Source organism: Anser anser (assembly GCF_964211835.1).
Source record: "Anser anser genome assembly, chromosome: 5".
In the NCBI taxonomy this organism is placed as follows: Eukaryota; Metazoa; Chordata; class Aves; order Anseriformes; family Anatidae; genus Anser; species Anser anser.
The window spans coordinates 75,652-85,465 of NC_139725.1; the positions used below are offsets into that span (position 1 = coordinate 75,652).

Sequence of the window (9,814 nt, forward strand, 5' to 3'; positions counted from 1 at the left end):
AGGGACTTCCTCTGCTCTTGGAGAGAGCTGTCTTCACCCTTGCTTGGGCTGAAAGTCTTCCACTGGCTTGTGATCAGTGAAATCTTCTTTTTAAAAGTAACCCTAAACAAAGTACCAACAAGTGAAAAATAATGAGTAACAAGCATTTTTCCAGCTTTCTTCTGTTCATCAAATTAGTCTCTTGAGGAGAGCAATGCCTTGAAATCAGCTGTTACGGGAACTAACACAATATTAAACTAAAGTTCTGTAAAGCTGCCAGGAGCTTTGTCAGCAAGTGTTCTCTTCCACGTCCTCAATAATATGCCTTGGAGCACATCCGGAAGCCTGAAAAGGGAGTCACTTCTTCAAAAACCACCTGATCATACATGCAAGGCAATGATCAACTATGGCTACGAGTAACTTCTACAGAACGCAGTATGACGCATTAAATAGCACGTTCCAGTCACTGTGGGTCTTCGAGTTCACCTACCTGGACAACCTCAGCAAAGTTATCGATCTTCAAAGACTTCCAGTTAACTTCTCCTGGAGGCCGAACCAACACTGAATCCGTGAATTAATGATAAAGGGGTAGGAAGAATTTGCCTCCTCACTTTGCCAAGGGAGCCTCTCATCCACAATTCAAACATAGGATGTGCTTTTAAACAGCTTATAACTAATGGAGGAAGCAAGTCCATCTGAACACTCTCTCAGACTGGAGACAGCCAGGGTTAGTTAGCTCTTCAAAAAATAAAAACCAAAAAAAAAAACACCACAAAACAAAACAAAAACAAAAAAACCCAGTGCATTTAGAGATGAACTCGTGATTCAAAGTGGCTGCAAAAATGAGGCTCCATCTTCCACAGCCAGAAAATTTGACTTTTTTTTTTTTTTTTTTAATTCAAAATTCAGTATGTTCCAATCTCTGGTCTTCAAGATTTCTTCACCTATTAAGAAAACACTAAAACCTTTCCCCGTCTTTATTACCTGTACAGCAAAAAACACACCAGTGCACAGAAATACACAAATGTGCATACGCATACACACATATGTGTTTAGACACACACACGAGGAGTGAGTGATAGAAAGTTAGCGAGAGCGACAGTGGAAATCAGAAGTTTTGCCTTTTTGACACAGAGAGCGCGTAAAAACTCTCTCATTTTGAGGGAACTAGAAAAAAATGGAGGATCTACCAAATATTTTGATGAGTATGCCTTCGAGGCCAATGCTTTATACCATGAGTGATCTGGGGGCCAGCACACAAATATGCATACATATGTATCACACAGTATCACGGATTTCTAGGTTGGAAGAGACCTCAAGATCATCGAGTCCAACCTCCGACCTAACACTAAGTACTCCACTAAACCATATCGCTAAGCTCTACATCTAAACGTCTTTTAAAGACCTCCAGGGATGGTGACTCCACCACCTCCCTGGGCAGCCCGTTCCAATGCTTAATAACCCTTTCGGTAAAGAAGTACTTCCTAACATCCAACCTAAAACTCCCCTGTCGCAACTTTCGCCCATTCCCCCTCGTCCTGTCACCAGGCACGTAGGAGAACAGACCAACCCCCACCTCTTTACAGCCTCCTTTAAGGTAACTGTAGAGAGCGATAAGGTCGCCCCTGAGCCTCCTCTTCTCCAGGCTGAACAAGCCCAGCTCCCTCAGCCGCTCCTCGTAAGACTTGTTCTCCAGACCCCTCACCAGCTTGGTCGCCCTTCTCTGGACTCGCTCGAGCACGTCCATGTCCTTCCTGTAGCGAGGGGCCCAAAACTGAACACAGTACTCAAGGTGCGGCCTCACCAGAGCCGAGTACAGGGGCACAATCACTTCCCTAGACCTGCTGGCCACACTGCTTCTTATACAGGCCAGGATGCTGTTGGCCTTCTTGGCCACCTGGGCACACTGCTGGCTCATATTCAGCCGACTGTCAACCAACACTCCCAGGTCCTTCTCGGCCAGGCAGCTTTCCAGCCACTCATCTCCCAGCCTGTAGCTCTGCTTGGGGTTGTTGCGCCCCAGGTGCAGGACCCGGCACTTGGCCTTGTTGATCTTCATACAGTTGACCTCAGCCCATCGCTCCAGCCTATCCAGATCAAATATGTACATGCATACAGGATAAACATATCTATACACACAAGCGTGCACAGTATATGTCGTATGGTATCCATATCGAGAACAACTCGTAGCCCTGATCAGACACGTAGAGTTGCAATCAATTAACAGCAGGAAGACAGCAGATCAAGGATACAGCAAGCTTTGAGAGGCAGGGCAATGCTCACTTTGCCAGTGGCATGGCTGCATGATACCAAGAATTTTGAATTAGTTTGATTTTTTGGAAGCAATTTGTTTTCTTTCTGCGCTGTAGCAAATACCACAGGTTTGCCATCACGTGCTGTTCCCTAATCCATATATCCATCATCATCCATTGCTGCAAGATCATGAAAGGTTAGAAAAGATGACTTAGGTCCAATTTAACAGCCAATGATTTTTCAATGACCAGAGCTGCAACAGATTTTATTTAGCCACAAGCAGGTTTTTTTTTTCTGATGTGAAGTCAGATATTTTGATTTTTTTTTAAGACACTAAATGTCATAAAACCTGCAACCAGACCAGATAAAGTTCAAATTAGAGTGATTCTGAAGCCTTTCATTAAAATGCTGCACATTTCTGTGCAAATTATTTCTGACTCTTCTGGACAAAAGCGGATGAAATAGTTCTTACAAATTAATAATAAAAGGTTGGAACCTTTTACTCACACAAACACTAGTGAATTTTCCAGGAAGTATTATTTTGGCAGGGAATTTTCCCAAATCTAAAGTAAAGAGGGGAAAAGTTGGGTTCCCGTATTAGTTGTTGGTTTTGACTGCTTGACAAAGGGAATAAAAACAGTAGTTAAGTGCAAGGTTTCCTTCTCTTCTTTAGTATTGAGAGGAATCGTCACTTCTGACCTTTAGCACCTTCAGAAACACACTTAGTGCCATGCAGATTCCTCTGCATCTACTTCTAAAAATTACTGGTGCTCCTTAGCATGGAAGTTGGACTTGAAATCTTTCCCAGACTGAGCTCTTTTGAATGCCCAAGGAGCTCATCATTTTGCTTGTTGCCTTCCATTTTCCTGAACAGACCCAGAACGCTGTTCAGGATATGAATGGATCTGGTCTAAGGAATGGGAAGAAAGCAAAAACCAAGGATACCTCACAGCCCTAAATGCCATAAAAAGCAGTCTCATTTTAAAAAAGATCTCCAAAGCTTTTTTTTTTTTTTTTTCTCCTTGTTGTGACCCTGCTTTTTAATCACCCAGCATCAGCCTTGCTGCAAAACAGTCTCCGCTGATTTACCTGCTTGTTAAAGCACCCCACAGGCTGCAAGTGTTGTGTGCTAGGTGTCAAATTATATTTAACGGTGCATAGGTAAACCATTCATCTTCCCATGGTCAAAGCACAGAAGAGCCTCCTGCTAACACAGCTCATCCTTGCTGTAACTGCTTTTAAACCTATTTGTTGGTAAGAAAAGAGCTCAGTACACCACCTTCACAGGGCAAAAATTCACATGGAAGAGCAGAAAAACCCAGAAGTGCTTCCTGAACTTCACGTTACCAACAGCACCATCGGATTTAGATCCTTGCCTGGCATCCAGGATGCACGGCCTGCAAGCACTGCTGCGATGTGGAAGTGCCAAGGCAGGTTTTTGGCCTGCCCTAAAACACTTTTTTTTTTTTTTCTTTTACAAACAATACAAAGAGTGTGCCAGGTATGCTGTAATGCCCGTGTGCCAGGTCAATAGAGGATATCCAAACAACAGAGGCGCTTCTCCTAATTTCTGGCGTGAAAACACTTTCACAGCATTCTTTTCACGAAGAAACCCCTCTCTATCTTCTCCAATGCTCCAGGACCTGCTGCAGCTGCAGCGGCTGCGCTGGTACCAGCCGCATCTTTGACAAATCTTTTCAACGGTTCTGCTTTACCTCGGCACAGTTGAGGTCACTCCTCTTCCTCTTCCAGCTGAGGAAGCAGCTTGCGGGCTCTGCCACACGGTCGGTGCAGAAGCGAAAGCTGGGAACACAGCAGTCAAACTCTCACTGCTAACGAAGCCACCAGGGCAGAGGGCTGACACAGACCCGCCAGAGGCGAACCGTACCCGCTCTCCCTCCCGGCTGCGAGGCTCGCCACAGCAGCCCCGACCCGAAGCGCTCACAATGCTTTGCTTGGTGATGTCACCGATGAGTCAGAGTCCCCAGATGAGCATCTGCCTTGCCACTCTTTAATGTTGGTGTTGTTTTTTGGTTGGTTGCTTGCTTGCTTTTGAAACTTATGTAGGTTATGGTAAACCTTCAGGTAAACCACAGATCAATGGGGAAGAAGTCCCACACGAGGGAAGGCCGTGCATTTCTTCCAGGCAATGGCGCATTCTTTAACATGCTGCATTCGACAAAGAAGCTCTCTCCATTTTGCGCAGTGGCAACAGGCACGACTGCAACACACGCACGTGTAGGCAGCACCTGCAGGTCCCAAACCATTAACCAATTTTTAGATAGCACCAATTTTTTATGTAGTTGCTTTCCCTTCATCCATAACCCCTTTTTTCCTTTCTTTATATCGGGTGGCTCTCCTCCATTGTTCTGTCATTTTACTCCCCAGTGTCTGAGCAGGCACTGGGAATCGTTTCCAGAGGAAGGGTACTGCTGAAGCTACAACATTTACTCTCAGGGAAAAGAGAGTATGTGAAAGAATACATACTTCCTTTCTTTTTCCTGTTGTTTTTTTTTTTAAATCTCTGAAATCAACGCTGCGGCCTGGCAGCAAATAACTATGGGAGTAATGATGATTCCTCATCCTCACTGTAACGTTGTAGTTAATGTCATAAAGAAGCAATTTCCCCAGGCAGTGGCCATTTGAGATGGGAAGGGGCAGTAAGAGGAAGTTTTCCTTAGACTAGCTCTTCCCCCAGAACACCTCGCCATCCAGCAACAAATTCAATTCACCTGCTCCGCCTGATCAGTCAAACGCGCGTCCGACTCCAGCACACGTCACAGCGGTGGTTCTGACGTGGTTTGAGAATCACCTATCCGCAGAATATCTCGGGTTTGTACACTCAAATAACGCAGTCTTTTCCAAATAAGGCCCAGAGCTCACACTCCGAGTGCAGCCTAACAGCACCAGAGGGCCGGTAGGCTAAACATTCCCATCCTGGCAACAGGACTGACCCGGGCAACAGTAAGCATCCCTTCTGCACTTTCGTCGTGAACATCAACATAAGGAAACAGAGACCTCCTCGATCCAAGTTTGAAGAAACAAACACAAAGGTCACCCAAGCGGGTTGTTTTCAGCAAACTAACGGAGAAATTAAGGTGACAACCGCGTGCATCCAGAGTTAGTCAGATCCCGAAGGCAGTTCCTTTGGGAAACGCAGGAGCAGCGCGCCAGATGACGGCTACCTTACAGCGCACCCCTCAGAGGCACTGCTACGAAAGGAAGGCAGAAGGTTGGAACTCAAAATAACTCGCAAGGCGCCCGTTAAGGGGGAAGCTTTAATTTCCTGAGCAGAACCTCCCCCCTGAAGGCAGCCCAGGGACTCTTTGCTTCCCTAGGGAGACGGCAGGGACGGGGCAGGGCGGTGGGATGGAGGGACACAGGGCCAGATGGACGGCCAGACGGCCGGATGGATGGACAGACGGACGGCCAGACGGCCCAAAAGGCCTGAGCAAGGGCTGAGGAGCGGGAGGGAAGGGCAGGGCGAGGGGAAGGGGAAGGGCGGCCCTGGGCCTGACAGGGCACCTTGGGCCTAACCCCGGGCAGCAGCTCCCCATCTCACAGGGCCCACGGGGGGCTGCCTGTAACAGGAGATGCGGGCAGGTAAATTTTACAAGCACTGCATCACAAATACCCTGCAACACCTGAACTATTCACTGGGACAGCCTCCTTCCTCACCTCCTGAAAGCTCCAGCTGGCAAACCAAGGACAAAATGAAAGGCAGATGTGGAGGACCTCGTAAGATACTGTTTTGTTCCCTACGTGCCCACTGCTGGTGACACGTAATGCCTCCTGTTCCCAAACGACATCGGCACGTTACATCTTTACTACATGCTGAAAGGAACTCAGCAACTTGAACACAACTTAGAATTACCCATCCCAGCAGCAGGCTGTCCAGCTGAAGCTGCTTTAGCCAATCAAGTGTGTCATGCTGCCCCTCAAAGGTTTCTTCCTGGGAACGTCTGCTGTGACACTCCTGACGTATTACTTCTCGGAATGGCAGAACTGCGCTGGGTAGGCCCCACAGCAAGACTCGTATTTCTGTCCTTCCCTTTCAGGAAAGGATCTCCCACCTTGAATTTATTAATTTTCATGATGATGATACACAAATTGAAGTTTTGAAAAACTGAATGCTGATTAACAGATTTCTAGCACAGCCTGTGCATCAAAATTCATTTCTCTCCATTTAGGTAATCTTAGTTTCTGAGTTACAGTTACAGTCAAAATTTTTCTTCTTCGATTTTTTTCTTTTTCTTTTTTTTTTTTTTTTTTTGTGATCAGAAAAACGAGGGGACTGGCTGTCCCAAGTCAGCCGGGGAACTTCTCTTTGGTCGATGCATCAAGCAACTCAGCTCTCTTGGGGAAACTTAAATAGAAAAGACAGATCTCCAAACGGATAAAAAAAATAAATCAAATGATAAAAACCCAACCGACACATCTGATACCCCAGCTTATTGAACAGCACAAGGGTTTAATCTACAGGCTCTGTCCAAAGCAGCAAGAAGTGACAGATTTAATCCAAACCAGTTGCCCGCTCTCACTCTCTGATCTGGAGACGTTATTGGACAAGCATGCATAGCAGTAACACTTGTAAACACTGGGTTACTGCACCACAGCCCCAAATCCCTCACGGGCCCACTAAGATACTTTTACTGACTGATCCACAATAAACACTCCCAAAAAGATTCTCAACAAGCTAAACCCTGTTTAGAAAGAATCTGAGGAACCTGTCACTGCAGCAACAAAGGGCTGCAATTGTATGCAAAATCTCCAACACCCTCCTTAGCACCCTGCTAGCTCAAGGACTGTGTGGGGCTTCCGTGCCCTGAACGAGTCCACCCTGGCCACATAACGCAGATGTAATGGTCAAGAAAGCACATAGCGTTATCGAAACTTATCAGATCCACAGCAAAAAGAAAAGCCCACGCTTCTATATTTCTCCTCCTTCTCCATTCACAGAAGGAAGAGACTGAAAACAGGCAGATTTGTGGTTTACATTTACAGTTAATGTGAAAAATGGCTATTTGTGAAATAAATCACGTATTGTTTCAAGCTACAAACAACTCGCTCCCACAAAGGAAAGACTTTTGACCTCAGCATGCAACCCCAGTTACAAATAACTTCCTATCTACCAGTGGGCCGCGTTCCCCTGGCACTCAGTCACTCCGCAGCACGGCAGCCACCTTTGTTCTAAGGATGGCAAATTCTACTTAGAAACGCTCTGTAGAAGAGTGATGTTGTCCCCTTTTAACACGATCCAGCCTGCAGCAAAGAGAAGGGAAAGAGGGGATTAGAGAGAGCCCAGAACCTGAGAATAATCTCGTGTTTTCAGAAAGTGTTTTGTGTGGTTGAGCAGGGTTTTGCCCATCATGCAGAGTGCAGGCCGCCTGGTATTACACGTTTCAAAGACCAGAACTGGTCTCAGGCAGGGACAGATTCTCCTTCATCCAGCAAAATCAGCAGCTCAAAAATCATCAGGGACAGAGATGTAGCCAGGAATTGCTCACTGAACTTCAACAGCAAGGCTCGTCACACGCTTGGTACGTCTCAGTGCTGCTACCTAGAAGGCTCACCCGGGCAGGTTTCAGACCGCGCGTCACTCGGGTTGCACAGACACACGACACACCCAGCTGTTTCCTTGATTTTGCCTTGGAGTGAATCTCCTCTGCGTCGTCCAGCGCCAAATTCACGTACTCGTCAAAGCCCTAGAAATCGGCAACAGTGGCAATTAGTTCAGCAACAACACGAACCATCGTCAGCTGTGCTGACCCAGGCTGGACAACGAAGACTAATTGTTAGAGAAGCACGATTTCTTTTTTCCCTTGGGCTAGTTTTTCTTGACAAGAAAAAATAGGATTGTGAATGAGGGAAAACAAACTAACGATGTAACGTGGGGTCGTGCTGACACTCACGATGATGCAGCCTTCTATCCGCACGTTCACTTGCTCAGCCACACCTGGATCCTCGAGCTCTGCAGAACGAAGGAGGAGAGTAAATTGGAACACAAACACCGCGAGCAGTTTTGTTCTCTCTCGTGTGTTCAGAAATACCCGCTAACCATAGCCGCTAGAGCTCCCAAAAACTCCAAGGAGCAACTCTCAGGGGCAGTTTCAATTAACAGTCTGACATTTTAGAGTCTTATATGACTGGGTGAATACTACACGTTTGCTGAAGGACACGTTTCCAGTCACAAGGGAACACTCCTGCACGCCCGGCTGCACGATCCCACTCCCGTTAACACGAGGGGGAAACGCCGGGCTGCGCAGCAGCTCCTTGTACCCACCACCACGCCGCACAGCTCTCCATTCCCCACAAACCTGCCCCGAGCAACGGGTGGGAGCCGAAAACTCAGCGAGGGAGATCCCCGGACCCTCCCCGCTCCCCCCACCCCCTCCAAATCCCCATCCCCATCCCCTCCCCGTCCTCTCCCCGCGCTACTCACGCTCTGCAGGTAGCGGAAGATGAGGTTCTGGGGCACTGCATGAAGGGCTCAGCACGGGGACAAGAGCTCCAGGCCCGGGACAAGGCCTCAAGACAAGGCCTCAAACCCTGCAACGAGGCCCCAGGGCCCCGGGACAAGGCCTCAAGGTCCGGGCCGAGACCCCTGAGGCCCGGGCCGCCCCCCACCCGCTCCCCCGTCGCTCCCCGGCCGCAGGAAGGCTACGATGGGCTGCACCATCACCGTCTGCACCTTCTGGTCCTGCCCGCGGTACGCCATGGCTGCCGCCGCCTCGCTGCTCCCGCCGCCCCTGCTGGGCCGCCTCCGGAAGCCCCTGAGGCCGGGCGGGAGCGCACAAGGGACGCTGGGATGCTGGAGGAGCGTGGGGGGCCGCTCTAGCAGGCCGGGAGGACCGCGTCTCTATGGTCGCAGGCAGGAGTCCCTGCGCCAGCTTTATTGGTGAGCAGCGAGGCTGGGGGGGGAGGGGGGCAAGACAGCCTTAAATAAAATACAAATATAAAAAGTGTTATAAATGGCTGTTATAAATCCAAATAGGATTACAATCAAAGTTTACAATTTATTAAACGAATAGAGGCAAGCAAGCAGCGCTGGGTGCGCCGGGAGTCTCTGCTCCCCCAGGACGCACACCTGTTACGTAAGGCGGCTGGTTTTGATGCTCCCAGGCTAATACATATTCATTACTACTTCGAGAAGAGGCAGGGTTATTAGAATTGGTTTCCGGAATCCGAAACCCCTCCCAGGGGCGCCTGCGTATCAGTCTCTGGTGGTCTCTCGGGGCTTGCTCGGGCTGAATGCTGGTTGTCTTCCTCCCAGGCTTTTGTCCTTCAATTGTCCTTCATCCCCCCCTTCCTCCTCGTTTGGGAGCCTCTGCGCCGGATTTCAGAAACTCTAGCAACATCCCCTGCAGTAGTCAGCACTTTTCCCTAAAAACCCCTTTGTTCTCTTATCACCTAGACCCGGGCCTCGATGTTAACCCTTCAAATCCCTTAGTGACACGAATTGCTGGACCATTCCTTACAAAAGGAAGGATAAAATATGTAGAGGAGCAATGGCACACGCGAAAGCCCAGCGCCGCGGGCAGAGGCAGCGAAGGTTGACGGCAGAACAGTGCTCGGTTTGAAC

The 9,814-nt window shown here is 48.4% G+C and overlaps 1 long non-coding RNA gene across 1 annotated transcript; it reads right to left on the reverse strand.

The window, feature by feature from the left end:
- Positions 1–7,869: 7,869 nt before the first annotated feature.
- Positions 7,870–8,961, reverse strand: LOC310899775. Its single transcript, XR_014584656.1, has 3 exons — positions 8,675–8,961; positions 8,145–8,203; positions 7,870–7,937 (listed from the first exon to the last, which is right to left on the reverse strand). It is a non-coding gene; the product is annotated as an uncharacterized lncRNA (long non-coding RNA).
- Between the last annotated feature and the right edge of the window lie 853 nt (positions 8,962–9,814).